This window comes from Peromyscus californicus, unplaced genomic scaffold, assembly GCF_007827085.1.
Source record: "Peromyscus californicus insignis strain IS unplaced genomic scaffold, ASM782708v3 Scaffold_7__1_contigs__length_154581171, whole genome shotgun sequence".
Lineage (NCBI taxonomy): Eukaryota > Metazoa > Chordata > Mammalia > Rodentia > Cricetidae > Peromyscus > Peromyscus californicus.
Genome location: NW_026294595.1, coordinates 31,159,552 through 31,178,737, shown reverse-complemented (window position 1 = coordinate 31,178,737; position 19,186 = coordinate 31,159,552). Strand labels below are relative to the sequence as shown.

The 19,186-nt window shown below is 40.2% G+C and overlaps 1 pseudogene; it reads left to right on the top strand.

Annotated features, from left to right (window-relative positions):
* Positions 1-5,802: 5,802 nt before the first annotated feature.
* Positions 5,803-6,479, top strand: LOC128100449 (NADH dehydrogenase [ubiquinone] 1 beta subcomplex subunit 1-like; annotated as a pseudogene).
* The last annotated feature ends 12,707 nt before the right edge of the window (positions 6,480-19,186 follow it).

Below are 19,186 nucleotides of genomic sequence, written 5' to 3'. Positions count from 1 at the left end.
AGGGATCAGGGTGGTTGAGTTGGGGGAAGGATGGAGAGGGAGATCAAGGAAGAGATATCTTTTTCTTTCTTTTTTTTCTTATTAAGAAATTTTTATTCATTTTACATACCAACCACAGATCCCCGGCTCAGCTATTAAAGGCTAGGCTCAGAACCAAAAACATAAGAAAGAGATATCTTGATAGAGGGGCCATTATGGGGTTAGGGAGAAACCTGGTGCCAGGGAAACTCCCAGGAATCCAAAAGGATGACCCCAGCTAAGACTCCTAGCAATAGTGGAGAGGGTGCCTGAACTGGCCTTTTCCTGCTTGGTGACTACCCTAATTGTCATCATAGAACTTTCATCTAGTAGCTGATGGAAGCAGATATAGAGATCCACAGCCACGCACTGGGCTGAGCTCCTGGAGTCCAGTTGAAGAGAGGGAAGTAGGATTATTAAGCAAATGAGGATCAAGATCATGGATGGGGAAACCCACAAAGACAGCTGACCCGAGCTAGTGGGAGCTCAAGAACTCTGGACTAACAGCTAGGGGGCATGCATGGGACCAACCTAAGCCCTCTGCATGTGTGTGACAGTTGTGTAGCTTGGTCTCTTTATAAAACTCCCAGCAGTGAGATCCGCACCTGTCCCTGGCACTTAGCTGGCTTTGGGGAACCTGTTCCCCATGCTGAATTACCTTGCCAAGCCTTGACACAAGGGGAGGCGCTCCATCCTGCCTCAACTTGATGTGCCATGCTTTGTTGAATCCCATGGGAGGCCTTACCCTCTCTGAGGAGTGGACTGGGGAGGGGTAGAAAGGAGGTAGGGGGAGGGAATGGGAGGAGGGAGGGGGACTGTGGTTGGTATATAAAATAAATTTTAAAAATTAATAATTAAAAAGAATTCTTTGGTGTATATACAATTTCACTATTTACTAAAGATGAAAGTCAATTTGCATGCAAATGAGATGGATATTCTTGGTTTTTTTCACATAAGAATTAGATCTTCTGAATATTTGATACTTTAGTATGTTAAGGAGGTTCAATGTTTGTCATAGTCAGTTAATATTCTGATCAGTTCTGACAAAACTATTTTGCCTAAACACATAGTACAAAATGACAGAAATATGGCCATTCCAGAATTGTTGGAATGCTGTTTGAATCCCAAGACTAGTTTCTTTTATTTCTTTTTAAGGAAATGCAAGTCAACAACTCAAATGAATATTTGGCTGTTTTTAAAATCAAACATCCCAACACAACAAAATCCAAAGATGTATTAATTTAATACTTACTTGTTGAGAAATGATGCAGGAAAATAAATATTAAGTCTTTGTTTTCCACAATTAAGCCAGTGTCACTGGAGCAGTAGAAAGCTGTGTATACAGTCAAGATACTGCAGTTCATAAGGTACAACATAGTCTCAAATTTGAGCCAAGAGGCTTCAGGTGGCTGTTAGCGCAGCATAGCATGAAGGCATGCACAGTACAGAGTGTGCACGCTGTGCATTCAGAGCAGAAGTTGCTGTGAAATTGCTTGATGCAACATGAGGGAGATGCAGACACTCTTTAGATTTGTCACACATCTTATGAGAATTAATTTGGGATTGTTAAGTGATCAGAAACTTGTTCCCAATATTTTTTTGTGACCGTTACATTTACTTATGGGGCAATGACCCATAGACTGAGACGCTTTGTTTTGTGTTTCTTCTTTAGGATACATCCAAAGAAGTCAACAAAGGAGGTCAACAAACAGAAATTCCATTAGTGACTTACTGAAGTGTTTCTGCTGGGCCATCAGATGCTGGACCAAGAAACTCTGTATTCTAAACTATAATCTTAATACTCTTGCCGTCCTTTAGTTTGACAGCAGTAATGCCAAATTACTACTGATTTTTTTCTTTTCATAGATTATTAGAATTTTTTTCTTTTTTTCTTTTCTAGACAGGGTCTCACTATGTAGCTTAGACTCTGCTAGAAGGCACTGTGTAGACCAGTGTGATGGCTATTTTTGGTTGTCAAGTTGACTATATCTGGAATGAACTATAATCCAGAAATGGAAGGCACACTTGTGATCTGGATCTTGAGGCAAGAAGACACACCTTTAGTCCAGACCTTAAGGCAGGAAGGCACACCTTTACTCTGCCACACCTGCTGAAAGGACAATGGAAGAAGGAAGGGGGTGTGTTCATCCTTTGCCTGTTTGCCCTCACCTTGTCAGCCCATCCATTCCTTCACTGGCATTGGAGCCTACTTCTTTGGGATTCCAGCATCTACAGAAGATCAGCGTAGACACCAGCCTCATGGGACTGAGCAATTACTGGATTCTTGGACTTTCTATTCACAGCTAACCATTGTTGGTATCTTAGTTAGGGTTTCTATTGCTGTGACAAAACACCGTGACCAAAAAGGAAGTTGAGGAGGAAAGGGTTTATTAGGCTTACACTTCACCATTGCTGTTCATCACTGAAGGAAGTCAGGACAGGAACCCAAACAGGGCAGGATCCCAGAGGCAGGAGCAGAGACAGAGGCCGTGGAGGGGAGTTGCTTACTGGCTTGTTTCCCCTGACTTGCTCAATCCACCTTCTTTTTTTTTTTTTTTTTTTTTTTTTTAATTTATTTTGCAATACAATTCAGTTCTACATATCAGTCACGGATTCCCTTGTTCTCCCCCCTCCCGTCCCCCTCACCTTCCCCCCAACGCCCCCCCCCCCCATTCCCATCTCCTCCAGGGCAAAGCCTTCCCCACAGACTGAGGTCAACCTGGTAGACTCAGTCCAGGTAGGTCTAGTCCCCTCCTCCCAGGCCGAGGCAAACAATCCTGCATAGGCCCCAGGTTTCAAACAGCCAACTCATGCAATGAGCACAAGATCTGGTCCCACTGCCTGGATGCCTCCCAAACAGATCAAGCCAATCAACTGTCTCACCCATTCGGAGGGCCTGATCCAGTGTGGACCCCTCAGCCATTGGTTCATAGTTCATGTGTTTCCATTCATTTGGCTATTTGTCCCTGTGCTTTATCCAACCTCGGTCTCAACAATTCTCGCTCATATAAACCCTCCTCATTCTCGTTAATTGGACTCCCAGAGATCCACCCAGGGCCTAGTCATGGATCTCTGCATCCAGATCCCTCAGTAGTTGGATGAGGTTTCTAGCACAACAATTAGGGTGTTTGGCCATCCCATCACCAGAGTAGGTCAGTTCGGGCTGTCTCTCGACCATTGCCAGCAGTCTGTTGTGTGGGTATCTTTGTGGATTTCTGTGGGCCTCTCTAGCACTTTGCTTCTTCCTGTTCTCATGTGGTCTTCATTTACCATGGTCTCCTATTCCTTGTTCTCCCTCTCTGTTGTTGATCCAGCTGGGATCTCCCGCTCCCCCAAGCTCTCTTTCCCTCGACCCTCGCCTTTCATTACCCCCACTCATGTCCAGGCTGTTCATGTAGATCTCATTCCATTTCTCTGTCATTGGGCGATCCCTGTGTCTTTCTTGGGGTCCTGTTTTCCGGGTAGCCTCCCTGGTGATGTGAGTAGCAGACAATTCATCCTTGTTTCATGTCTAGTATCCTGCTATGAGTGAGTACATACCATGTTTGTCTTTCTGAGTCTGGGTTACCTCACTCAGGATGATTTTTTCTAGATCCATCCATTTGTCTGCAAACCTCATGATGCCATTGTTTTTTTCTGCTGAGTAGTATTCCATTGTGTATATGTACCACATTTTGTTTATCCATTCTTCAGTTGAAGGGCATCTGGGTTGTTTCCATGTTCTGGCTATTACAAACAATGCTGATATGAACATAGCTGAACAAGTGCTCTTATGGTGTGGTTGAGCATTTCTTGGGTATATGCCCAAGAGTGGTATAGCTGGATCTTGGGGGAGATTGATTCCCAATTTTCTAAGAAAGCGCCATATTGATTTCCAAAGTGGTTGTACAAGCTTGCATTCCCACCAGCAGTGGAGGAGAGTTCCCCTAGCTCCACATCCTCTCCAGCATAAGGTGTCTTCAGTGTTTTTGATCTTAGCCATTCTGACAGGCGTAAGGTGGTATCTCAGAGTTGTTTTGATTTGCATTTCCCTGATGATTAGGGATGATGAGCAATTCCTTAAATGTCTTTCGGCCATTTGAGTTTCCTCTGTTGAGAATTCTCTGTTTAGTTCTATAGCCCATTTCTTAATTGGACTGTTGGGCATTTTGATGTCTAATTTCTTGAGTTCCTTATATATTCTGGATATCAGTCCTCTGTCAGATGTGGGGTTGGTGAAGATCTTTTCCCATTCTGTAGGCTGTCGCTTTGCCTTGTTGACCGTATCCTTTGCTCTACAAAAGCTTCTCAGTTTCAAAAGGTCCCATTGATTGATTGTTTCTCTCAGAGTCTGTGCTACTGGTGTTCTATTTAGGAAGTAGTCTCCAATGCCAATGCGTTCAAGACTACTTCCTACTTTCTCTTCTAGCAGGTTCAGAGTAGCTGGATTTATGTTGAGGTCCTTGATCCACTTGGACTTAAGTTTTGTGCACGGTGATAGATATGGATCTATTTGCAGCCTTCTACATGTTGATATCCAGTTTTGCCAGCACCATTTGTTGAAGATGCTTTCTTTTTTCCATTGTGCACTTTTGGCTTCTTTGTCAAAAATTATATGTTCATAGGTGTGTGGATTAATGTCAGGGTCTTCAATTCGATTCCATTGGTCCACATGTCGGTTTCTATGCCAGTACCAAGCTGTTTTTATTACTGTAGCTCTATAGTAGAGCTTGAAGTCAGGGATCGTGATGCCTCCAGAAGTTGTGTTATTGTACAGGATTCCTTTGGCTATCCTGGGTTTTTTGTTTTTCCATATGAAGTTGAGTATTATTCTTTCCCAATCCACCTTCTTATAGAACCCAAGACCAGCAGCTCAGGGATGGCATCACCCACCATGGCCTAGGCTCTTCCCCATTGATCACTAAATGAGAAAATGCCTTACAGCTAGATCTCAAGGAAGCATTTCCTCAGCTGATGCTCCTTTTTCTGATGACTCTATAGCTTGTGTCAAGTTGGCACACAAAACCAGCCAGTACAGTTGTGTAGTGGGTGGTTGTCTGTGCCATGCCCTGAAGCACTGCCCCTAGTGAGGCAGCAGGGAGCTGCTAGGTACCTGCCCCTTAAGACCTGGAATTCACATACGTGCGCTCTCTTTTCTTCACTCGTAGTCTTGGACGCTGGTTCAGATCCAGACAGAGCTCTCCGAAGAACAGCACTGGATCGTGCCTCACCTTTCTGGGATCCTGCTACAATCCCTATTTCCTGTATTGTGAGTTTCCTGTACCATGAGTTAACCCCCCAATAAATTCCTATAATCATTAAGCTATTTCTGTGGATTGGTAGCGAGTCAATCGCATTACAGTTGGACTGCAGCCTATAAGTCATTCCAATAAATCCATATATATGAAGAGAGAGGGAACTCATTCTGTAAGTTCTGTGACTCTAGAGAACCCTGACTATTACAACCAGGCTGGCCCTAAACTCACAGAGATCTATCTGTCTCTGCCTCCTGACTACTGGTATTAAGATGTACACCCCAAGCCTGGCTGTGGTGGCTCAAGCCTTTAATCCCAGAACTTGGGAGGCAGAGGCAGGCAGATCTCTGAGTTCAAACCAGCTTGGTCTACAAAGCAAGTTACATAACAGACAGGACTACCCAGAGAAACCCTGTCTCAAAAACAAACCAACAAATAACCAACTTGTATCACTACACCTGGCTCAGAACATTTTTCTTGAGACAGGTCTACAGGCCTAGCTCCCTGCCACTGCCCTTGCTCACAGGGTCATTCTTGGCACCTGGCTGCAATGAGGATTAACTTACTTTAGCTTGTAGGTGACTACTGGGTTCATATACTTGTCCCTGGACTTGTTATTGGACGTTATCCAGACAGGGAAGATAATGAACCGCTAGCTAACTGCCTTCCGGAATAAGGCTGTTCTCTTTCAGACAAAAGCATCTCATCCACCAGCTGAGAATTTGTCCACTCCCAAGGGTGAGCAGAGTGGGGCTAAGTAAATGCCAGCTTACCATCTCTACCATCACCTGGTTTGGTCATTCAACAAGAAGAAATGAATATGAAATTCTAGCAATAAGAAATGATTGGAGCTGAAGACCTTAAGTGCTTGCTTTTTTCCCCGTTGACCAGACACACTAGAGCTATTTGCATTATCTATACAGCATGGGGTTTTTCTTATTTTTACCTAAAGATGTCTCTTTTTGGTAATGACAAATGTTTTGTTTTGTTTTGTTTTAAAAAAAATCTGGTTTTTCTCAATACACCTTTAATGGTTTTCAAATTGTTTCATATCTGGTCAAGTTGAGATTTTTAAGAACTTCATTTTTAATTTGTAATAAAAGTTTACAACTTGATTTTTAAAAAAGTCAACAACTGCAAGCAACTGTTAATAAAGATCTTAAGTTAAAAAAGAGTGTTCTCTTTCAAAAGGAACTGAGGCCCAAGAAAGAAGTTACTCGGAAGTAAAGATTGTGGCTAAATCACAGAATGTTCACATTTTAAAAGTTATTAGAGAAATAAAAACACATTTATTGTTTTTTAAAAAGACAGGACTATATGAATAAACACAATTATAACAAGAACTTTGCAATAATTACTTTTAAATTGCCCTTTTGTTTTTCTGCTCATATTCTATTGGGAGAATAAGATAAATTAATATGTATCATCAATATAACATGGAGATGGTATGTTAATATATGAACCTATTCTTTGTAATATATTAATACATCATATAATTATAAGAATTATAATAGAATATAACTTGCCTACAAAGTGAATATATATATATATTTGTGTGTGTGTATATATATATATACAAAATTGAAATCCAGTTCTTACTGGCAAGTGGATAAATAGGAGCTATTAACAATCTTGATTTACAAGTTGCACTTTCAAAGCTGTCCTTCAGTCCTTTGCCATGACATGGAGTATAAAACTTTGTTTCTCAATTAAAGCTTAAAAAAAACTTTCTGAGATTCACCCTACATATTTGAATTTAAAGAAGTTTCTTGTATCAATTATATAAAATGTTTCTTATTAGTTGCCTTTATGATACTTAAAAGAATGGTCCTCACTTTGTCTCTCCCAACTTGAATACAAATGGAAATTTGCTCAATCTGAACGGACAATTTCATGTAAAACTGAAGTAGAATAAATGTCATGCTCTATATATTTTATATCAATATAAAACTTATAAAATCCAACACTGCAGGCATTAGTAATATTTAATGCAAAATGGAAAATGATACTGCCATTACAGATTTAAATTCAACATATTGACTTTCACCTTAGGCAGATTTATTCAGCATTAAAAATTATCATGGGTTGTAACTTGCCTAGAGTCAGCAACTGCTTTCTCAGTATCTAGCTAATACAAATATATAAAGTCCTACATTTTTACAATATAAGTTGTGCTGACAGATTTTTTTTTTTTTTTTTTTTTTTTTTGGTTTTTCGAGACAGGGTTTGTCTGTGTAGCTTTGCGCCTTTCCTGGAACTCACTTGGTAGCCCAGGCTGGCCTCGAACTCACAGCGATCCGCCTGGCTCTGCCTCCCGAGTGCTGGGATTAAAGGCGTGTGCCACCACCGCCCGGCAAAAACCTTTTTTTTTTTTTTTTGGTTTTTCGAGACAGGGTTTCTCTGTGCAGCTTTGCGCCTTTCCTGGGACTCACTTGGTAGTCCAGGCTGGCCTCGAACTCACAAAGATCCGCCTGGCTCTGCCTCCCAAGTGCTGGGATTAAAGGCGTGTGCCACCACCGCCCGGCTCGTGCTGACAGATTTTTAACATGGTAGGGTTTTTTTTTTTTTTACTTTTTTATTCACTTTACATACCAACCACAGTTCCCGCTCCCATCCCTCCTCCCGCTCCCTCCCCGCCTCCCCATCCACCACCCTGTCCTCTCCTCCAGAAGGGTATTTTGAGAGGTTAAAATTCTAGCAGCAAAGCCAACACCTATGAGAGATTCCAGTTAGTCAGAATTTTGTTTTTAATTTCAAAGTGTTTTTAGAAATTCCTTTCTTCTCTGGCATATTACAGTGGGTTGACTGTCGGGTGCACTTGGAAGCTCACCCAAAGCCACCAATTTCTTTTGAGACGAAAGCTGTGAGTGGTTTGAGTCTACAGTGGGGCCATCTCAGCACTTAATGTCTACATCAACAAGTATAAAGCAAAGATGCTTTCCCGGAACGGGGGATGAGGGAGTGCTGTGCTGGCAGAGGTACCAAGGAAACAGTGTTATTAGGTTTCATTGGAAAGAAAAGGCTGCCGGGGAAAAACACTAAAAGGTAAATAGTTCATCCAGTTCCATACTCCTTTACCAGTAATACAAAACAAATTTTCATTACTTACCACAGCTCTGTCTGCCTAAGATTAACTATCTCTCTGAAGCATCACATCTTTAAGACTGCAGCATCTGTCATTCATGGTGACATGCTCTGGGATGTCTTTCTGGATGCTGTGAATATGTGTGGCTCCCAATGGCTAATAACCTGCATTGGCCTATGGCAGGGCAGAACGGATCCAGGTGGGAAAATCCAAGAGAGACAGTGAAAGGAGAGTAAGGAAAGACGCCAAACCGCCTTCCAAGGAGCAACAGTGATACAAACTTTCATTGATGCTGTAGACTTTTTAACACGTAATAGCTTCAGGTAGAAACCCTATCTCATAAATTTGTAACATACTGAGAAAGTTTTAAAAGTATAAGCCCACCACTTACCTATAAGGAATCTTTATCATTCTTATGCTGGGAACTTGCACAAGGCATTTTAATCCTATTCATTTTCTTTGCTATTTCTTAAACCAGTAGTGACTACCCTTCCCACATCTGATGCATGCTCTTTTCAATATAATATTTTTATTGCTTCCCTGAGGATTTCATACTCAATGCCTTCTCTTAAATTTTAAACCAAGAACTTGTACTCAATATACATCTAACTTTTCAGCATGAGTTTGAAATGTTCCTTTTTCCCAAAGAGTGGCCAGGACTTTAGATCAAAGTACATGCCTGTATTTGAATTTGTTTTTGGTGAGCCTATGTACATTTTATGTTGGATTTTTCTCCTGTGTTATCAGGTTTTGACTACTATCAAACTTCTGATATTTTTTTCTAACCAACTTCTATGGCTTTCTGGGACATTATTACATTTTTTTTCAAATTCCAATACCAAGGAGAGTTTAATATCATTTCATCTGATCTTTGATGAAAATTCTCACATTGTTGGATTTTTTTCTTTATACAGAGAAGTGACTTTTGTATAATTTATGTCTTAGTATAAATTCTAAATAAAACACTAAAATGCTTTTATTATGGGCACTTGTTCTACAATATTAATTTATAAGGATAGGGAAAAAAATCACATTCTCTGTTCGCTCAGCTACTCAGTCCAATGGCACTGTAAATGGTCAGATCTAAACATAAAATAGGGTTTTTTTTAAAAAAAAACATATTATATATATTGTACATTACTTTTACCTTCCTGTATTTTAAAAGAATTATAAGTATTGTATAAACCAATACTTATACTAGTGTAGGGAATGTTTGTGTGTTCATGATAAGCATTCTTAGCTCTCAAACATACAAGGTACACAAAATATAAAGTCATTTCTTCCCGATTTATTTATTTTTATATAATCTTATAACTGGAATTCTATGCACAGGTTATATATTTAATAAATGTCACAAATATTTACTAAGTGTCTGGTATGTGTAAGCCTCTAGATATTGCATACAAAAAGAAGGGGCCCTAAAAGACTCTAGGAAGCTAAGCCACTGTAGCAAATTTGAACAACATATGATGCTTTTTCTAGTATTGTATTTTTTTCAAGGTTTATTTGTTTATTATGCATAGTGTTCTTCCTGCATGTACGCCTGCAGACCAGAAGAGGGCACTAGATCTCATTACGGATGGTTGTGAGTCACCATGTGGTTGCTGAGAATTGAACTCAGGACCTCTGGAAGAGCAGCCAGTACTCTTAACCGCTGAGCCATCTCTCCAGCCCCTAGTATTGTATTTTTTTTAAAAAGGACAAGAAAGAAGTCAATGTGTGTGTAATAAAGTTTTCTCAAGAAGGTTTGTGGTGCTGGGCAGATGGTTCAGTCAGTAAAGTGTTTGCCACACAGCCATGAGAACCTGAATCTGATTCCCAGCAACCACGTAGAAGGCCAGGCTTGGTGGTGCGTGCTTGTAATCCCAGTGCTTGGGAAGTAGAGACAGGGGAAGCCCTAGGGATTGCTAGCCAGCCAGTCCAGCCAAATCAGCAAGCTCCAGGCTTAGTTAGAGACTTAGTCTCAAAAAATAGGTGGAAACACCAACACCCAAAAGTGAGCTGAACAAGGAACATGCCCACCAGGTCTCAGCCCTACACAAAGAACTATAGGCAAGCAGGAGAGGTAGGTGGTCCTTCCCAGAGAGGAGCTCACCAGTTCATTGTCTGGTTCCAAAAGGTCAGCCCTGAAAACATGCATACCAATAAAATTATATGGACTCAACAGGTTATATTTAAGAATATATGTGTATATACATATATATGCATTTAATAACAATTTATGAAAAAGAGGCCATGAATTTGAAGGTGAACAGGGAAAGGTATATGGAAGTGTTCAGAGGGAGGGAAGGGAAGGGAGAAATGTTATAATTAAAATATGTATCAGCCAGGTGTGGTGGCTCCTTTGTCAAAAATCAGGTGTCCATAGTTGTGTGAGTTTACATCTGGGTCTTTGAATCAATTCCATCCATCCACCTGTCTGTTTTAATGCAATTACCATATGGTTTTTATTACTGTAGCTCTGTAGCAGGTCTTGAAATCAGGGATGGTGATACCTCCAGAAGTTCCTTTAATATACAAAGTTGATTTAGCTATCCTGAGTTTTTTGTTTTTCCATAAGAAGTTAAATATTGTTTTCAAGGTCTGTAAAGAGTTGTGCTGGTATATTAATGGGGATTGCATTGAATATGTAGATTGCTTTTGGTATAATAACCATTTTTTCTGTTAATCCTACCAATCCATAAGCATGGGAGATCTGGGATTGTTGGGGAGGCTTAAAGTGGTTTTATGGGAAGTGGGGTTACCTGGAGTTCCTAGGACCAGCCTGGCCTCCTGTAAGGCTGCCCTCAGATGGAGCCCAGTGTAGGGGGTACAGTCTGGTATACATGTGTATTTTAAAGGTATATGTATATATTTTAAAGGAAATTTTATTTAACATGTATGTGTGTACTAAAATTTAGTATATATGTATGTATATATGCATATATATGCTAATAGATATACTAAGCAGGTTGCATTTAGGAACATATATTTACAGAACAAAAATTAATGAAAAGAGAAGCCTTAAATTTGAAAGAGAGCAAGGGTGGGTTTGTGGGAGGGTTTGGAGGGAAGAAAGGAAAGAGGGAAATGATGTAACTGTCTTATAATATCAAAAACAAGGAGAGAGAGAGAAGGAAGGAAGGAAGAAAGAAAGAAACCTAAGGGAAGTTTGGTAGTACAGATTATGGGTAAAGTTATACTTCAAAATGAGATGCTGTTGCTTGCCCAACCACTAAAGATACTGCTATTAACCACTGCTTTTATCACTTCTTAACACAACCATTCAGAACTCTAAGTTTTCTCACAATTATTGTGACATTCATGTATTTTAAATTTCTCATCTTTGCAATCCTTTAAGTATTAAAAGGGCTATTTAATGTAATTTTTATCAATGAGACATCATGTCGAAATAGAATAATGGGTAAATTGGAAGGTGAATGTAGTAAATACAGTGGTTGTTCTGTTTATACGTGACTGTTATTGTGCTTAGGTATTAAAGAAAGGTTATAATCAAGGAAACTAGCCAACCAAGAGTGAAGAACGTACACTAGATATTTAGCTTTTTCAATTGATTAAGAGCTAGACATACATCAAAAAAGAGTCAGAAATGTGTCATGGTGGCTTGAAACTGAGTTTCTCAATGAGGACCCCAAAGGTGGTTGCCTGAAAAAGCACCACTGATTCCTCTGCTTAGAGGAACTGCTTAAAAATTCAGGAATTGTGCTACAAAATTTGGCAGAGTTTCTTGAAGGGTTCAGGTGGAAAGAGACCTTCCTGGGACAAGGAACCATAGTGTTGTTGTATCTGTCTTGGGGACACAAATGAAGAACATGTGTCTTCTACTGAAAGTTAAGCCAAGACTAATGTTAAATCATTTTATTTGTCACTACAGAGTTAGTTGATCCCCTAACTAGCACTGGGGAAAATAAATCCTAGCTGAGACATCATGAAGACTCTCAAAAAATAAAACAAAGTGATTTTTTAAATGGAAAAAAGTAAAATTGGGCACATCCAATAACAACAGATGTTTGAAATATGACAGAGAAAAATACATGAGACAACAAGCCATCAAAACACTTCCACAAGTTCACAACTCCTTAATATAGCAAGCAAATGATAATTAAATAGCTGAAATGCCAGAAAAATATTTCAGAAGCAATCATATTTTTAAAATCAGTGTCCAAGCCAGGCAGTGGTGGCGCACGCCTTTAATCCCAGCACTCGGGAGGCAGAGCCAGGTGGATCTCTGTGAGTTCGAGGCCAGCCTGGGCTACCAAGTGAGTTCCAGGAAAGGCGCAAAGCTACACAGTGAAACCCTGTCTCGAAAAACCAAAAAAAAAAAAAAAAAAAAAATCAGTGTCCAACATAGAGGCCTCAACCTGATAAATGAAGTAAAGAAACCATTTCAGAACCCAGAAAAGAAACGTAACCAAACTGAATAAAACCATCAGTAATTTGGAAAAGAAAGTAAAAACTTAAATGAAAACTTCAACAAGCACATTGAGACTCTGAGAAAGAACAAACAGAAATGGCAGAAATGCAAAGGTTAATCCAACAAAAACAACAGAGTGGAGGAACCAGATAAGTGGTGCAATTGGTAAGGTCCCTGCCACACAAACAGGTGGATCTGGTTTCAGATAGCCAGCATCTGGGTATGAAGAAGCATGGTTTCCCACATCTACAATCCTAGGGCTACATGAAGACATGGCCCAAATGCTTATGGTTTCTATCTCTGTTATAACACCATCTGCTGCCAAACATGCATTTATAGCCTCATGAGGTGTGTGCTATGACAGGATGACTGAGGAGGAGAAGACTAGGGCCTAGTAAACTGGTGGTTCTGCTCATCATGCAGGCACCACCTAAAAGTGGACAGCTGCAGCATTGCAACCGCTTTCTGGGACAATGCTGAAAGACACCGGCGAAAGGAAATATTCACAGTGGGTAAACTTGGGAGAGTACACATGGTAATACATTTTGTTTGGAAGGAGAAATGGCCAGATATGTAATTGTTCGGTGATTCATGGTTTGTAGCAAATGGATTGGCTGGATGCTCAGGGACTTGGAAAGAGCATGATTAGAAAATTGGTGAGAAAAACATCTGAGGGAGAAGTGTATGGGTCTATACCCACAAATGGGTGAAGGATATGAAGATATGGATGTCTGATGTAAATGCATATCAAAAGGTGAGGAGGAATTCAATAATCACATAGATATGATGGCCCATTCTGTAGACAGTCAGCCTCTTTCCCTAGCCACTCCTGTTTTTGCCCAAAGGGCCCATGAACAAATTGGGCATGGTAGCAGAGATGAGGGATATGTATGTGATTGACAACATGGATTGCAACTCACTTGGTTACAGCTAAGTGCCAGATATGCCAACAGCAGAGACCAAAACTAAGCCCAGATACAGCACCATTCCCTGGGGTGATCAGCCAGTGACCTGGTGACAGGTTGACTACAGTGGACCACTTCCTGTTGTTTTTTTTGTCTGGAGCACAACAGCTGCACCTGAAACTACCACTGCCCCAGCTGCTGAGGCTTCAGCCCAGGGGAACCTTTGTGTCCCACCATCGCTGCTGTGTCTGCTGCTGCCTCAGCCACCTTCACATAGTGGGGCAATGTGGTTTTTGACTTAGTCTCTTTATTTTACCAATGAAGACTCAGGAGTCAGATGCTGGAGTGAAAACCTGCTAGCTCAGAGAGACAGAGAAAGCAGCCAGCAGACCTTCCTCCTCTGCCATTGTCTCAGAAAGAGACTTTTCTCATATACCATCTAAAACAAAACTCCTCCAATGGGATGTCCCTCCTGCTATGTTCTCTCTCTCTCTCTCTCTCTCTCTCTCTCTCTCTCTCTCTCTCTCTCTCTCTCTCTCTCACCACCTAGCTTTTCCTCACTCTCTATAGTTACTTCCAGTCAGATGGTTGCTTGCTCTGCATCTTGACCTATGGTTGATTTTATTTAAATAACACAATCTCAGGTTTCACAGTGTGATCAAATATCCTGCAACAACTTCCTTCATGGAAAGGACAGCACTTTGTTCTTACTGGAGTAGGTATTTATTCTGGTTATGGATTTGCTTTTCCTGCATGTAATGCTTTTGCCAAAAACACCATACACAGACATACAGAATGTCTTATCCACTGCACTGATATTCTGCACAGTATTGCTTCTAATCAAAGAACTCACTTCACAGCAAGAGAGGTACAACAGTGGGTCATGGAATCTGGTGGTCTTACCATGTTCCCTACCATCCTGAAGCATCTGGCCTGATAGAAGGATGGAGAGACCCTTTGAAGACACAATTACAGTACCAATTATATGGCAGTAGCCTGGAAGGCAGGGTTCTCCAGAAGGTAGTATATGCTTTGAATAAGCATCCAATATATTATATGGTTTCTCCCATAGCCAATATCCATGGGTCCAGGAATTAAGAGGTGGAAAGTGGAATAGTTCCATTCACTATTACCCCAAGTGACTCACTAGAAAAAAATTTGTTTCCTGCCCATTGACCTTAAGTTCTGTTAGCCTAGAAGTTTTCCAGAGAGGAAAGCACTTCTGCCAGGAGCTACAACAAACATTCCATTGAATTGGAAGTCCAGATTTCTGATGGCCCTCTAGCCAACATGCTAAGAAAGGAATAACAGTATTATGAGAGTTAATTGATGCACATTATCAAGGGGAATTGGATTGCTTCTCCATAATGGAGGTAAGAAAGATTATGTCTGGAGTGCAGATCTTTTAGAGAATCACTTGGCACTACTATGCCCTGTGATTAAAGTCAAGGGAAACTATAATAGCCTAATCTGGGCAGGATGACAAAGGACACAGACCCATCAGGAATGAAGGTTTGAGTTACTCCTCCAGGAATAGAGGCAAGACCTGCTGAGGTGCTTGCTGAGTGTGGAGGAAATGCAGAATGAGTCATAGGAGAAAGAAGATATAAACACCAGCTAAGACCACATGACCACGTAGAGAAATAAGAAGTATCATTGACATGAGTGTTTTCTATTGTGGAATATTACTTAACTAAGCAAAGATGTGTTACACTTGTTTGTGCTGCATTTGTTTAACAATGTAAAGATGTGCTGCTTTGCCTGCCTAAGGCATCTGATTGGTCTAATAAAAAGCTGACTGGCCAATAGCTAGGCAGAGGAGGGATAAATGGGGAATAAGTAGGCAGATGAATCTAGGCTTGAGAGAGAACTGAAGAGAGAATAAAGGAGAAAGAGAGGGAGGTGCCTGAAGCTAGCCAGCTGGGCAGCCACCAGACAGACAGACACAGAACAGGACATACAGAGTTAAATAAAGGTAAAAAGCCCCAAGGCAAATCATAGATAAAGAGAAACAGGTTGATTTAAGTTATAAGAGCTAATGGGACAAGCATAAGATAAGGCCAAGCATTCATAGTTAATAATAAATCTCTGTGTTTTGATTTGAGAGCTGGTTGGTGGCCCAAAAGAAAGCCTAATACAATTTCTGTCATATTTTGTTAATAATGTGTTTGTACAGATATTTGTGTTTTCTTTCCTCAATTTCTTTATCATGTGATGTAACATCATCTAAGTGAATATCAGTGTCTATCATATCTATGTTTGAGATATACTAAAGGAATGTCACTCAAGGGGCATTGCCACCTATTCTAAATTTATAAGGCATTTTCATTGTACAAAGGATAGTTATTGCATATTAGGTGTAATTATGACCTGGTTATATATATAATTTTTTTGTGATTGTATGTTGGATAGTTATATCTTGTTTAGGTGTGATTATGACCTTCTAGTTATTGTTTTCATTTGGAAATTAATCACAACATAAGGAGATATGATTGTGTGTCAAACTGACAGGAGGCAGACTTGTGATGGCTATTCTTGGTTGTCAGCTTGGCTACATATTGAATTAACTAAAACCCAAATGACTGAGCACACCTGTGAGGTATTTTTCTTATTGAATTATTTAGGTGGGAAGACCCACTTTTAATCTGGAACTTTGAGGCAGGAAGATACACCTTTAATCCATATTTTTTGAAGTGGGAAGATTCACATTTAATCTGGACCACAGTTCCTGCTGGCAGTTTTTGTGGAATGTCGTTCTATGTGCTGTGAATGTGTGTTGCTCCAATTGGTTGATAAATAAAATGCTGATTGGCCAGTAGCCATGCAGGAAGTATAGGTGGGGTAAGCAGACAAGGAGAATTCTGGGAAGAGGAATGCAGAGTCAGGAGTCACCAGCCAGACACAGAGGAGGCAAGATGATAAGGCAGAACTGAGAAAAGGTACCAAGCCATATGGCTAAACATAGATAAGAAGTATTGGTTAATTTAAATGTAAGAGCTAGTTAGTAATAAGCCTGAGCTGATTGCCAAGCAGATATAATTAATATAAGCCTCTATGTGTTTATTTGGGGGAAGTGAGTGGGAGAGATTAGTCCCAACCGACCACCAGCCAGTCAGGAGACAGGAAATCTTCCATCTACAGGCAGTCTATATAAAGGACATGAAGAAAGGAAGCTCTCTTTACTGGCTTGCTGTTGTGAGATATTTTTATACTGTGTGGAAATGTAATGCTGTGATTGGTGTAATAAAAAGCTGAATGGCCTGTGGAGGCCCATAAAGATTTCCTAATGAGATCTGAGCTTGCTCTCACCCCACAGGACTGCATTGGAGGATTGCTTAACTACATGCATGATTACAAGGTGATTGGAAGGGTCTACACTTGGCTGAGCTAGAGGGAGGTCTTTTGCTCCACCCCTTGGCAATTCTATAAATAGTCCTTTAGAAGAGACAGTAGAGGCCAGTGAATATTGATCCAGGCCCTCCTGAGGCTATCCTCTATTTCTATCTGCTTCTCCTCCCTTTATCCTTCTATCTAATACCTCTTATCCCTCTCTCCTCAAGAGTACCCTTTTGTAAAATGTGGGAGCCAGTCTCCCAGCTGGGCTCCCACAAATGGTGCCCAAACAGGGACCGGGGACTTGGTGAAAGGAGAGAGGGGGCATTGCGAGTGAAAGGGGGCATACCTGATAAGGAATTAAAAATAAAGGTGATGGCATTTTATTCTTGGGAGTGAAAGTAAAGTGACTGAAAGATGCCCAAGTGAAAAGTGAGGCTACAGCAAATCTCTCTCTCTCTCTATCTAGGTTTCTTTCTTTTTTTCTCTCTCTCTTAATTTCTATTTAAAAAAATTAAGGAAAAAAATAAGGTAGAATGTAGGCATATAGTGTAGAAAAAACAGGGTAAGAAGGAAAAATTATAAGGTAGAATACAGGAATATAGTGTAAGAAGAAAAATAGGATAAGATAAACAACAAGACAGAGGAACCATGTCCTTGATTTTCCAACTATGGGACTATGAATGCATACTCCTGGGGAAGAATCAGAGAAAAATCTATCAAAGATGAGAAAAACAGGCAGAAAAATATTCCTGTGGAAGCTTTTGGCCTGTGAACAGCTTAGATTTAAGTCCTGAGCAGCAGAGGAAAGAATTTTCCCTGAGGCACAGGTGAAGGAAATAAAACTCTTCACTCCATTGACATTGTTGCTGTATGATAACATCGTACCATCAGAACTAGTTCCCTTGGCTGTGAAGCCAAGAATAGGGAACAGAAGTCATGGGAAAATTTTAGTAATGTTTCAAAAACTGAAAGCATTCTTGGGAAAAACTTAGTAATCTTTCTTTTAAAAATTGAAAGCTTTTCAATTTTTTCCTTCTTAGATTTTTTTCCTTCCTGTAATGGCAAAAATTAAACTCACATGGAAAAAAATCTATCAGAAAATCACCTGTGAAAATCGCCCTAGAAAAAGAAAACCTTTTGGAATATGGCAAATCCTCTTTGCTAGTCCTGTTTCCCCTTCAAGGTGGTGTTGGAGGGGGTAAAAGGCTGAGAAGCTCTTTCTTTTCTTTTTCTCAGGGAAAAGATCTCTCTGAAAAGCTCTTTCCTTTCTTTCTCTGTTGGGGAGAAAATCTTTCTTAAAAAGCTCTATTTTTCAAGTACTCTCTTTTACTTTTTCACTGACCCAATAAGACAGGGTCAGTGAAAAAAAAAAGGGGGAGGGTTTACCAAAATGCCTGTCCAAGTGCATGTAGACAGACAGACATGGCCCGCTCCAGGGACAATGTTAGATGAAGGAAGTACAACTGTCAATGCCAGCTCAGGGAGAACAGAAACCTCCCATAGGGAAAAGCTCACTTGATTTTGATTTTCAGTACAAACACAGATCATGTAAATAGGAACTTGGAGTGCAACAGCCACCATTAGTCACAGCTGACCCAAAAGGCAGCTTGGGAAATGTAGTTTATTCATAACAGTGTGATGATATAGAGAAAGGCAGCTTGGGAAATGTAGTCCGTAACGTAGTTTGTAACAGCTTGATAATATAGAAAAAGGCAGTTTGGGAAATGTAGTCCTTAACAGAGATGCCAGTACTGCACTGCCAAAAACTCTGTTTTTTCAGCCCAAAGTGCAATTTTTTTCCCACAAGCTTTTTTAGTTTTACTCCCAGGAATGGGAAGCAGGCAAACAGCCTGCCTGTCAGATGGGGATTATTTACTATGGAAAAGCGAGATGGCAAATTAAACATAAAACAAATATTCCTTAAAATTCTCAAGGACAAGGCATAGTGGAAAGAGCTCCTAGCAGTGTTAAAAAGCAGCTTTAAAAAAATCAAAAAGAGGGAATTTTAACCTCAGTTACCAAATGAAGCTTGCTGTCTACCCACAGGTGTCTCATATCAAAGTTGACCATGAACTCCGAACTTTCAGAAATAAAGCAGTGTTGAGTTCACCTATAATTTTTATAACTGTAACTCATGATTTGTGTACTCTCTGTCTTGTTGAAAGAAAATATAATAGTTCAGCTAAGAAGTCTT